The sequence below is a fragment of the Cyprinus carpio genome, chromosome A17 (genome assembly GCF_018340385.1).
Source record: "Cyprinus carpio isolate SPL01 chromosome A17, ASM1834038v1, whole genome shotgun sequence".
Lineage (NCBI taxonomy): Eukaryota > Metazoa > Chordata > Actinopteri > Cypriniformes > Cyprinidae > Cyprinus > Cyprinus carpio.
In genome coordinates, this window is record NC_056588.1 from 14,143,692 (window position 1) to 14,157,920 (window position 14,229).

Here is a 14,229-nt window from a genome sequence, read left to right on the forward strand (position 1 = left end):
TTGCACTCCCAAAATACCTCTTCTGACTAATGCCACTGCAGAATACACACACACACACACATAAATGCATATACTGTATATAACGCAGGTGTACTTCCAACACACACATTTGCTGTTAGCATTAGAAAACAGCGACCTTCAAACCTTTAAATAGTACAGATTCGTTCTGAGCAACACTGGAAAACGCTGGAAAAGACCAAACAATAGGCACTGCTATTCCGGTTTATATTGATCGGATGATGTAAAGAAAGCTAGAGGATTGTAAGATGCTATATATACATATATATAAGAGATGCACAGTTACTGAATTTCTCTGCAGATTCAGATAGCCGATTATTCAGAATGATATCTTCCGATACAGACAGTTTGATTTTCTTAAGGAAAAAAATCTCTCCTAATTGATGCTGATGAAACCCTATCATTTGGCACATTACTATAATATTAAAGGTTAAATTAACAACAGAGCTATTATATTCAACTGCTATTTATTTTCAGATATAATAATTACACTCAAATAATTACACTCAAATTGAAATGTCTGTTTACAACTCATTTGCACATAGTCTACCAGATTTTTTCAAACATACATATATAATTAGTAAAAAAAAAGTAAAAAAGCTCCTCTTTAGTGTTATTTTATAACTAACTAATGAACTGTGAACAGTGGATAACTTTTCTGAGGTAAATGCTGAGACATACTGTTCACAATCTGATTTACTGGCATCTTTTCTTGGTTAAAACACTGACTGAGCAATTACATAAGACATGATACATTTTGGTAAGCTATACTGTATCTTTCAACATACCTTCAGATGTTCATTCATGTTTATTTTGTGCTATAACTTATTAACAGGGTCATATGATGCAAGTTCAATTTTTCCTTTCTCTTTGGAGTGTTACAAGCTTTTGGTGCATGAAGAAGATCTGTAAAGTTGCAAAGACTAAAGTCTCAAATCCAAAGAGATATTCTTTATAAAAGTTAAGACTCTGCCACGCCCCCCTAAAATGGCTCATTTAAACACGCCCCCACATGTCTATGTCACTATGTGGAGATATTTGCATAATGCCGCTCAAATTTTCACGCAAAGAAATAAGACGCGGTCTCAGTAATCGCAGTTACTGTTGAAGAAGCTATATCAGGGAGATGCTGTGTGTATCTAGGTTGAAAGCAAAAGCACTTTATTTGGCCTTCTGAAAGTAGATGCATTTAGGAATCTTTAAGATTACTTTACAACAGAACAGCAACGCATTTTATGGACGACTGTTTCGTGAACCTACTGTAGGAGAGGAGGTAATTCTGACTTTGCTACGACAATCTGGCGCTTCTGAATCAGCTACTGTAAGTATGTTTTGTTATTAGTTTAAGTATTTGCTATTGACTGTTCAAATGCAGAGTTTTGTGCGTTGTGTGTGTGTGTGTGTGTGTGAGAGAGAGAGAGAGAGAGAGAGAGAGAGTGTTAGAGAGAGATTGGGATTGAGAGAGAGAGAGAGAGGGAGAGGGTCACATAGTGGAGTCAGCTGTCTTAACCATCCGTGGGATTTACTGCAAACACATAAGAGTTTCATCACTGTGTCTGTCACGCGACTCTGTTCCCCTTTCGGGCTTGAACTGATGGTAAAACTAAGGACATTAATAACTGTCTTTATATTTATTTTGAAAGATGAATCTCACGATTATGGAAAGGGGCATTAAATTTCCGACAAGTGCTTGAGGTGTTTGGCTAATCACAATGCACTGGGTTCGTTGGCCAATCAGAGCAGACTGCGCTTGTCGGAAGGATGGACTTTACAGAAAACGAGGCATTTGAGAGAGGCGGGGCATAGAGGACCTACAATAATGTATAATATTTGAAAAATAATGTGTTTTTTGAAAATTAAAGCATGTCAACATATTCTGTTACACCAAATACACAAAATAATGATCTTTAAAAAAGCATCATTTGATCCCTTTAAAGTGGAAGAGACTTACACTCCTCGCTGCTGCTTAAACTGAGGTGCTACAGGGACCTCTCATGTCAAATTTAAAAGCATAAAAATGGCATTCATTGTTTCAATTTCATGAGAGAATTTACAGGACTTGAAAGCCAAGACTTTGTTCGTTATCAGAAGCAAGAAAGCACAAAGCTCTTTGCAATTATTGGATGGGAGGCGAGCTACAAATAATGTTTGGTGGAGAGGTAAACTGCGCATCTGGCAACCCCGGCTTGAACTATGGGTGCTATTTTTAACTGTTAATGTTGTCATGTTAATTTTGACAGCCCTAAATTCAACAGAGAGATTTTATTCACAAACAGTATGAGTTGCAGTCTGACAAGTTTCACACCGGCCCTGATAATCAGCTGATTTTGAATAATCAGCTCATGATAAAATAAATTGCTGTTATTGGCCGATACATATATATATATATATTCAGTAATAATATACAACATTTCACTGTTCTTAATTAGCACATCAACTGAAAAAAGCTTATGGCAGCATAAAAGAATATTATATATGTAATAAATTTTCACAGCTGCCACTGGAGACAGTCAGAAAGAGTCAAAGGTGAACCAAAGTACACAATGAAAAAACCTTTACTACAAAGCTGTGATTAATTAACAAGGAAACACTTAGGCCTTTAACTTACTTCATTCAACAATGATCAGATATACCTTGAGTCACTCTTAAAAATGATTCTCAGAATCATTCTCAGAATTCTCAGAAATTAGTCTCAGAAAACGTATCTAATTTGACTTCATAACCTAGAGAGCAGTTAAATCTATGTCAGAGGGTGAATAAACAAGGCTCATATGCTTCATATCTACACCACCTGTTTCCCCAGAACACCTTTGCACTGAAAGAGACAGTTGCAGAATCCAGTGTCTTAAGTCTAGTTTACATGGAGCTTTTCTATATTTGCACTGTAGAGCTGAAATATCACAGCCGAAGCTCGTTGTGCATTTGTGAGGCGAGTGATTCAGTTTGCTATAAATATGTCTGCCCTTTCCACTCGGCCAGAACGATGGATTAGCAGCTTTCTGTCTCCAACACCACGTGCATACACAAAGTTTGGTACCTAGCTTTCCTCTCAATTTTTTCTCCATTACCCTTCCTGTGAGCTAAGGAGTGTGATGGTGTGCTGTATGTGTGAATGATGGATAGTGAGAGAGATGCAGTTAGGGACAGCCTGAAGCACACAGAGCTCCAGTATCACTCAGATTCACTTGTTTCTCCGGAGTTGGGGAGCACCAAGAGAGTTTTTAATCTGTTACTGAATGAAAGTGTGCCAGATCACAGAGCGGCTGATGTCACTCGGGAACTGTGGTGCTCGCGCTGCAGTCTGCTGTCTTATCTATGGCACTGGGGCCACAGAAGGCTGTTTGGAGACTGCTGCGCATGTGCTCTACTTCTGTTTCAATGTCTAAAATCATTGCCTTTTCCCTGTTGCATGTTTCATTTAGGCATATTTGCTAATTAGACATAATCTGAAGTGTTGCGAGGAGTAGAAAGTAGTGAACCCTCACATATAGTGAACTGTAGCAGTATGGCATACACAAATTCTGCATGGTGACCACAGTTTCTGCCATAATACCAAAATTACTCTTTAATTATTATTGCTAAATACAGTTATTGTTGTAAAATACATATCACAACATCAAAGGTGCACTATAAACATTTTTGGTATAAAAACACTTAATTATGAGTGAACAAGCAGGCAAGCACACTAAAAAATAACATATTCGGTTTGGGGCAAGAAATGCTCACAAAGGTTGCATTTACTTGCTCAAAATTACAATAATTTGTGAAACATTACTCCAGTCTTCAGTGTCACATGATCCTTCAGAAATCATTCTAATATGCTGATTTGCTGCTCTAGAAACATTTCTTATTATTATCAATGATGAAAACAGTTGTGGAAACTATGATACATTATTTTCAGGATTGTTTGATGAACAGAAATGGGAACAGCATTTAATTTGAAACATAAAACTTTTGTAACATTAAAAAATTACTTTGCTGTTACTTTTGATCAATTTACTCTGTACTTGCTGAATAAAATTGTTAATTTCTTTCAAAAACAAACAAAAAAAAACTTACTGATCCCAAACATTTGAACAATAAACACACAAACATAAAACATAAAAAGTAACTTGCAAATGCAATTTTTGTATCAACCACACTTGGCAATGGAGAGGCCAAAGTTACAAAGAAATGAATAGTCCTTTTAAAAAATATATGCTTTTTATATACACACAAAATGAAGAAAGCAGGTTCATTTCAACATGTAGACATCCCATGGCCCTGCAAATTCTATACTATCAGAGACGGTATAAAGCACTTTGTCAGTGCAGTAACTATGACTAAACTATTATGGGTACAGTAAATATGAGTACATTGAAAATTAGCCATGAGTATAGCTAAACTTCTTGTGTCATTCTGTACACATACAATTTCTTGAAATCTCCTGTCACTTCACTACATCAATCTACACACAATGTCTGGTGATGTCACTGCCATCCCTTGGTTTCAAATTCACCCCTATGCCTATAACCTTATTCATATTTCAGCATGAATCATCCTGGGATGTTGTGCTAGCATGAAAGGGTCATCAGAACAAGGGCTGTTATGAGCAAAAGAATTCAGGTCAGATGGATGCTAACCGTTCTGGCAGGAGCCATCTACAGTGTACATCATCAAAAAATGAAGAAAAAAAAACTACAATGCAAGTCTTTTATTAATCATTTATTTACCTTTTTCCAATAGCACTAGCAGCTACTGCCATCCATATATGAAGAGTGAATTACCTTCTCTAGTTTTGTACAAGCCATATATGAAGAGTACCTCTTCTAGTTTGGGACAAGCTAATCTAAATCTTTGGCACAAGTAATTGAAACGCTGGCTTTCCATTGCAAAGCCCGAAGAGCATCGCAGGCACGTCGCAGCTCCCAAATGTGAGAAGATGAGCGTATCAGCTATTATTGGATGTAAACATTAGTAACCTCAGAACGGACTGGAAAAAGGCATGACTCCCCCACCCATCACCCAACGCCCCGTTTTTAGCCATCTGTCCATGTACTGCAAGCGTATATATTCATATGTAAATACACGTGATGAGGGTGCTCTTGTTTCAATGAAAATACTCAAGTTGTGATGTGATCCAAGGTTTGCGGCCAGGAACAAATCAACAGCATGGAGCTGAGCTCTTTCCTCAGCGATGCATAGCGAGAGGGCCAAAGGAAAATATGACACAGCATGGCACAGCTGGGTCATTTAATGAATTAATGGAAGAATTTCTTTGCACTGCACCCGGATTAAAAATAGGCCTTCGAGATGAAATCAGATGCCGAAGGATCAGGGTAAGAAGGTGGCATTGGTCATATTTTAAGGGGGACAGATGATGATGAAAGCCAGATTGAGGGACCTCTTGAGAACATTTCCTAAGCAGCTGATAGGCTTCTCAAGCCAGATTTCTTATAACTGCACTGGGTCAGGAGCGAAGTGCTGTGGTCCACTTCTCTGATGAGGAACTAGGGTGGCTGCTCTAACCTCAAAGCAATCTGCTTCTCTTAAGAAAGCGTGATAGTGTGGTTACAGATGTGGAAACGGTGATCTAAAGTTGCGTAGGCCAGGGGAGTCCAGTCCTGCTCCTGGAGGGATACCTTTCTTTAGAGTTTAGCTCCAAACAGTTTCAAATGCACCTGTCTGGAAGCTTTATGCTATGCTTTCGAAATAGCATACAGTCTAGGCAGCTACTGCATTTGATTAGAAATGAAAGCTCTGTGACTTTTTTTTTTAAAGTACATTCTATAAACGTAGTAGTGTAGTGTAACCTCATGTGACTTACATTACTTGTAAATGTCATGTGACTTACAGAGTCAGTTGCGTCACTTCACTGCCATTCACAACTCTTATCCTGTGGTCTCATGGGATAGTAAAGCAACCAGTGATTGCACACTTCAGAATCTGTTGGCATTAGTAGGTCATTCTGTACTTTTTGCCCACTGTTTTATGAAGATTATAAATTTCCACATACTACTCATTTCACATATTCCTTACTATATAGTAGGGAAGTGGGCATATTCGGATACAGGGCTAGTAATCCTGAAGACATGAATTTGCTGGTTTAAACTGTGCTTCCTCAAAACCTTATCAAAAATGATTAATTTTAAAAACAAAACATATTTTCATAATTGCAAATAAATATTAGCATTCCTAAATATTATTATTGTGATTTTATTACAAAATAAAATTAATCTGGATTAAGTAATTAGATTAAAATACATTTTAAAATACTCGTAATCTGACTACAGTTACTTTTCCTGTTGATTACATGACTACATATTCACACAATAGCAATAAATTACTTGTATTTTATTGATTCTCCCTAATTCCTCTTTTTCATCTTTTAAATGTTCCTTCCTAAAATAGCCTGCCGCTTATATATTATACACTCAGCAAGTCTTACAGTTTTGTTGACATTCACACATAGACCAGTCATTAGTCAGGTGGTTACACAGCATTTGACCACAGGATTTACAAAACTCATTTCAGGTTTAAGAAGTGTTTCAACATTGTATCAACTACTGATGAAGACATATATTTTTATTTGAATTATCACTCAGTAGGTTATATTACTTTTAACCTTACTTTTATGTGACTTTTAACCATATGTTACTATGTCTTTGGAAGGCTTTTGTCTTTAAAACACATTCAAATTTATTGTCATCTGAACCTTTTTCACCAAATATATTTACTTGAAATATCCCTGAGATTTTAAACTACTTTTTTTTTTAATTATTTATCGCACTTGCATGTTCACAGTTTTCTGACATTGGTTATTGGTCACATGCAGGTAAACAAATAAAATATTTAAAATATATATTTTAAAATTATTTAATTTTACATTTTTATAATTTAATTATTAGCTTTTCATTAAACTCATGAACCCCTGCAGTTCCTTTACAAACCTCGGTTTGACGTAATGTAATGTTTAATGTTCAATGTTAATGTTGTTAATAACAACGAATAGAAAATATTTTCTTACACTTTGTATTTTTAAAGATTATTATATTTAATTCAATGTAATAAACAAGTTAGGTCAAAAGTTATCTAAAAGTAATCAAAAAGTAGTCTCATTATATTACCAAATATGTGTAATGTAATGGATTACGTTACTAACTACAATTTTTATCATGTAATTTGGAATCAGTAATCTACATACATTTATATAGTCTCATCCAATGAAATGGTTTTGGGGCATAAGGACAACTGCCTTTTTCCAAGTAGACAACAACACCACTTGTGACCATCACTCAACAAGTTCAACAAAACCTTAAAGATGCATACTTCAGTCCGGAACACCTGTGAAACGGATCGGTTCCACCTCATCCCCTATAAAGCTCAGATGAAGCCCCCCCAGACTCTGACTCGTCATACAGATGACACAATGTCACTCTGGGATTACATGGAGATAATACACTGCTCTCTCAAATCTCTGGGGCTCTCCCCCAATTTTCACAAGTACTCTTTGCAGAAAGAGCAAAATAGTGAATCACACAATGAAACCGCAAAAACAACATGGACGAAGGTGCGAAGGCAGATAGGACAGGCACTGGGTAGGAAACAGGCTTCCAAGATTTGAGCTCATGGCTTCAAAGGACACGCAGTGCAGCACAGAAAGAACACAGCAGGACCAATCTGAGGCTAGAACAAAAAGAGCCGCACTCCTACAGTGCCAATTCATTTCTCCTTATGAAACTGTTTAAGTTGGAGGGCTTTTCTTCTGGGAGGCTCTCAGCCAGAAGAGCCTGGCGCTATATTAATTTCATTCCTTTACCTTTTGCAACCCGGAGACCTCTGACCTGCCTTACCTGTATAAATAGAAAGAACTAATTTACTAGCGAGAAAGCGCTAAGGGGCAAACATGTCCTGGGTAATGAAGTGTTCAGCTTGTGCATGATTAACCAGCTGGTGGGGGTGGGGCAGAAACCACAGGCCATGAAATAAGGGGTAAAATTGATTAGCAATTTTCATTTACACAGCTAAACAAAAGCTGCTTTGCATATCATGGTTAGTTTACGGTTTGCTGAAGATACAGTGAGTGAAGCTAACAGACCTAACTTTTTGGGTTATACTCCCAAATGCAAAATAAATAAATAAATAAATAAAATAATAATAATACAGGACCTGTTTTAAAAAAGGTGGTCATGAAGGCACACTGTACTAGGTGCAATGCTTTCTGTTAGTGGTCCAGTTCTAAATCTAGACCGGTCAACAACATAACCAGAATGCTAAAGACACAATAATATCTGATCCTCTATTGTTGCGCAGCAATTGTGCACCACTTTCAAAGTGGTTTCTTGCTGCTTTATTGGTAATCACTGAGATGATTTTTTTGATTATGCAAATCTCTCTGGGTCAATGCATTAAGAGATCTAACAGGTAATATTCATGACAACATATCCTTTAATTAAACTTTGATACACATAGAATTAACGCTACTCTAATTACTCCCACAACAAACTGCCTGAATTACACTGGGAGTTCTTAAACCTAAACTTTAAAAGAATGCTATAGATTGGGTGACATCAGACTACTTTAAAGTTAAAATAAACAAACAAACAAATAAATAAATATTTTAACTGGTAATTCTTGTTTTTGTTTTTTTGTGTGTTTTTTTTTTTTTTACATTTCCATTTACAAAATTTAAAGTTTTACTATTTTTATTCAAAACATTTCTAGGGGGAAAAAAGTATCCAATAACAATATTAAAATCCATGATTCTATGATTGTGGGACCCCTGCAGCTCAACACATTTCTGTGTGTGAAAGAATTTGTATTGTAGAGTGTTTTTTTTTTATGAAAACATGAGCTTTATATTTATGCTAAATGGTTTATGTTAAATTCCTTAGAAAGCCTTTAAACATCCATTTTAAACACATAAGTACAGTTTGATTTTACAGATGCTGTCGATAGAGCTTAACAAAACATTTCTTTAAAAACGTTTCCAATGACTTTGCCATCTAGATGTACTGTGCTGTTTACACAGTTATATGAAATAACAGTCAAATTAAAGCACCACTAGAATTAGCAGTTCAAGTTTTACTCTTTTTTTTTTTTTTATTAACAACTCTGTGTGTTTGCATGTGGCCCGTTCCTCTTCCCATAGTCAGAGAATCCACTGTGACAACTCCTATACCAAATCTCCTATACTGAATGTTACGAGTACTGCAACTGCATGATATAAAAGAGCATAAAATAAGTCTATTCTAGACTTTAAACTTAGATTTAACATAACCAGTCCATAGCAGAATTGTGTATCATACAAACCAAAATACAATTAATTTATATACAACTATACAATATGTAGCATGTACACTACTGTTCAAAAGTTTGGGGTAAGTACTATTTTTACTTATTTTTTTCGAAATAAATTAATACTTTTATTCAGCAAGGACACATTTAAATTGATCAAAAATGACAGCAAAGTCATTTATGTTGAAAGAAAGATTTTTATTTCAAATAAATGCTGTTCTTTTGAACTTTCTATTTGCATTTTGTTTTCTCAGAAGAATACAGATCCACTCCCTCGTTCTTTCATAAAGCCTAATCCAGAAACAGCTTCCACTTATTCAGCTTTTCCATATATATGCAGTGTATTATGCTAGAAAAACTAAAGTTGGCTCTGTCTGCACATAAAAAAGTAGGTCCGTGCAGCACCTGACAGATAGTAAATGCAGCAGAAAAAAAATCTTCTCTCCAATACACTGTACACAACTCCAAATTTAATTTTCTGCAAGATTACACACAATAATTACTAGCTTTATAAACCCCATAACTAATGGCTTCCAATTAGAGGATCTATAGGTATCGATCTGTCAAGAATTTGAGAGTAGCTTTAACACAAAGCTCTTAGTCTTAAAGAAAACACTGAAGCCATCCACCAAGAATGAGGTGAGAGATTATGGAAAGGAATGACCGGTCTGATGGGTCTTTTTTTTTTTTTTTCAAGTAGCGTTAAGACTGCAGATGCCAAAAGCAACAACACAATTAATTCATCTCATTTCACCGTTGTTTAGATTGCTTGAGACTCTTTATGAATGCTAGACCAGAAGTGTTTCGCCACGGCCTTCAGATTTATGCCATCTATCTACCACATTGTTTAGCTTGCTTGTTAATTATTCAAAAGGTGAAGGATACTTCAGAGTGTGGCCTCCACTAATAAACCATAGAAGATTAATTTCCTGCAGGAAGGCACATTTCAAACTGGCCTTTCACAAGGCTGAAAGTTACAAACACCATCACACCTCAACAGCACAACATACTCTGGGCTAAAAATGCCTTCCCGGTCATCTAGAGTCAAAAATGTCTTAAAAACATCAAACTAAAAAATAAATAAATAATGATTTGGGGTTAAAAAAACAAGGTCACAACACAATATACGCACATATTAAAAAATGCAAAAATAAATAAATAATTGACTGATTGACTCCATCTACTCAGTAACTCAGTAACTTACATACTTGGACAGGATTATCTCGGCCACAGCATTTTTGGTCGTGGGTGCGAGGTAATACAGATTTCTTAATTCACAGTGTTAATCCTCAGGATTAATAATCTAAATACCTCTTTTTAAGATAATGAATTGATTCATATGCGAACGAGTAACCGCATGTTATGCGGATCCCCAATTTCCCAGGGAATCAAAAGACCTCAGTGTTCAGAAATTAATGCATAGGCTACTCTGGCAACTCCAGAGTCAAATCCTGCTGAACTAAAAGCGACATGCTGTGTACCATGCCCCAGAATACATTGGGAAGAGGGTGGGCTTGTAAACTTGACGGATACATTATGACAGTGGAATACTAATCAGAAGATCATCTTTGCTCAAAGTCTATGGGATTTCGGAGGGCTTTTGCATTGCAAAGCAAACTAGGGATTAGCAGTAAATAGAACTTTTACGGGAACAGATAGATTCAGTATTTAAATTAAGACTTTAAACCAAATTAATAGATAGATACTGTAGATAGATAGATAGATAGATAGATAGATAGATAGATAGATAGATAGATAGATAGATAGATAGATAGTGTCTCTTATGTTCACAAAGGCTGCATTTATTTGATCAAAAACAATAAAAACAGAACCATTGTGAAACATTTTATTTTTATTTTAATATATTTCAAAATGAAATTTATTGCTGTAAATGGCATCGCTGAATTTCCATCAGCCATTATAAATAATAATATCATATTAGAAATAAACATTCACAAACTACAATTCTGCTGATTCTACCACTACATCACAACATTATATTGTACAGTATGAAAAAGTGATATTTATTTTAGCATTTGTTAAAAAAAAATACATTTAACAGTGTTATTAATTAGATTAATAAAGATTAATTTCAATGTAAGTTTCAAGTTTTAGATAACGGAAAATGACAAATAAATGTAAAAATATGGGAAATTAGCATAAAATAAAGCAATTAAATAAAATATATATATAATCAACATATAATCTATATGATCCCAATATAGTGTGCATACCTAACAAATACCTGTACATCTGCACAACAATTATCTTTATTCACTGCTATCCATTTTTGATGTTTACAACTATGACCACTAGACAATATAGAGAAATTACGAGTTTACAGACAGCAGATCTGTAGTTTTTATTGCAAACATGAAGCAGAGCTGTGGCAGGCATCACTGGTGTGGGTATTAATAGACGATCCACATTCAAAATTCTCCGGGTATCAATTATGGAGTGATGCATACACAGCAAACAGGGTGCTAGGATGCAGTTTATCCACCAAAAAAAAAAAAAAAAAAAAATCCAAACCTTTCTGGTTGCACACAGTAAGTATTAACATGATCAGAAAAGCCTCTTTAGCTGGTGTCAAACTTTCCATATTGGTATGTGGCAATTATTGACTGGCTGACCTGGATTGGCTAGCAGAGCAGTCACAGAGCTACAACAAGATCCCTCATGCTCTACATAAATCCAGTGGGATTGAAACAAGCGCTCATTTGCATTTCTGTATTTTGTCTGCAAACTCACAGCCATGATTTCCACGACACGTAATCTTAAGCGATACTTCCAGTGTTTACAAATGAAATCCTGGCCTACAAGCAGTCCTTGTACATATGTAACATAGCATTGTTTGTCCTATTATAATGCAACATTAAACAAGTAAATCATGACAGGCTACAATATTGTGATAATGTGCTTCAGTTCGCAGTGAAACAGAGATTACCCGGCTTTGAACTACAACAGAGAGTAAGCTTCACAGAACAAAGTTTGGCAGGCTTTTTCAGAGACATAAGGCATTTTATGTTACACCTAATCCCCTGTCAAAAGCATTAAGCATTTAAAGAACCAAGCGCCACATATCCAGAACCACCGTGGCTCAGTCCAGCCTGGTGGGTCAACACAGAGCAGCAGGTCTCCCATCCACCCCGCTGTCCCTCCCAGTCAGAGGTGTGCCTTACTTACGCTGGATCCTGGCTTCCCTCAAAGAGTTCTCTGGTGCAGTTTTTCAAGGACAAGGACGTCCGCCCGCCGGCTGCCTCTCGCTTTTCCTCCCCTTTCCCAGTGCAGCGACCACAAACACACACACAAAAAAAGCTTGCTTGCTTTCCCTCAGCTAGCCTGAATCAGGGGCTGTGTGTTTCTCTCAAAATCATTAAGCAGGACCCTAGCTTGGCAAGTGAGGGTTAGAAAGAGGAGGGAGGAAAGAGAGAGAGCGAGAGAAGGAGAGAGAGAGAAAAGAGGCTGCTGGGCAAGCTGACCGGCTCTTTCCCTCTCGCTTGTGTACTAGCACACAGCACCGGCAGATCTCCTATTGCAAGCAGGCAGAAAAGAGCTGCTTTACTGAAAAGCAGAAGCATCACATTTCAAGGAAGAAGGAGCCTGGATCTCCGGACTAGGGGGCTAACTGTCACCAGCCAGGAGCCTCTGGGATCTGTGCTCCCTGAAGTATGCCTGGCTCATGTGAAAAATGTTGATTGTTCAACCTCCCCAAAACCAGACTTCTATAAACAAACAAACAGCTATTTCAAGAGGGTTCACATTTCTGGAAATACACTCGAGCATTTCTGCTCACTTCTCAATGCAGGATTTGAGCCGAGACTGTAACTCTCAAATTAAACAGCAGCATTGGATAACACCTGACTATGTTTGAGTAATATCTGCATCTATTGCTACATAATGCACTTGCAATGCATTTACAACCTGGGCTTTTGGAGAAAAACTGCATATCCTTTAACAATTAAAATATATTTCCGTCATTATTTACTCATCCCTGTGATGCTGCAAACCTGTATGACTATCTTTCTTCTGTAGAACACAAAAGGAGATGTTTTGAAGCATGCTCACAATGTTCCTTTCCATACAATAACAACTTACAGTTAGCAAAGGCTACAAAGGCTGTGCATCGGAGGTTAGCACTTAACTTGTTTGGGGACAGAAAGAATGTTAAATTAATGGTTCATGCTTATACTCTACCCTCAGTTTATCTAATCATTACCAACAGATATGTGGACCATTAGTCCAATTTGAAAATATGTGCCACTGTGCCTCATTTAACATATTAATATATATTAATATACCCACACTGGGTTTAAGATTTGTATGATATTATAATTATTATTATTATTATTCTAGTACAAATGTGTGTGAGTGTTGGTTTATTATTTTTTTTTTATTTTAAATATTTTTGTTTTTGTTTTGTTACAAATGTGTGTGAGTGTATGTACATATTTTAAATTCATACGGAACTGACAATTAAAAAAACCACTGCAATAGTACAATATCTGTACTGCCCCCTATAAATTAATAGTACAATATCTGTACTGCCCCCTATAAATTCACACTTTAAACATACATTGCAGAATATGCAGTGCTACACACACACACACACACACACACACACACTCACACACACACTTATACTAAAATAATAATAATTATTATTATTTTGAAGTGTGCAGTGGAAGTTACAGGGGCAATCTCACGAGAAAATGTACCTATTTTTTTTAATTGTCAGTTCCGTATGAATTTATAGGGGGCAGTACAGATATTGTACTATTGTCTCTAACACGGTTACACTCACATTAAGTTTTCGTGCTGTGCCGTTATTGAAGCGTATCATTTCAACACGTTTATAAGCACTGCAATTTAAAAACATGTGATTGTAAACTGTATGAGCACAATAAACAATGAAAATTTGTATATGTACACACA

At 36.2% G+C, this 14,229-nt stretch overlaps 1 protein-coding gene across 2 annotated transcripts in view; it reads right to left on the reverse strand.

The window, feature by feature from the left end:
• Window positions 1–12,687, reverse strand: part of LOC109051633 (estrogen-related receptor gamma a) — a 154,604-nt gene extending 141,917 nt beyond the window's left edge. Inside the window, exon 1 of one of the 2 annotated variants that reach the window (XM_042774181.1) lies at window positions 12,481–12,687. The gene's annotated coding sequence lies outside the window, so the exon portion shown is untranslated. The remainder of the gene's footprint in view (window positions 1–12,480) is intronic. The other variant, XM_042774179.1, reaches the window with a different exon arrangement.
• Window positions 12,688–14,229: the final 1,542 nt, after the last annotated feature.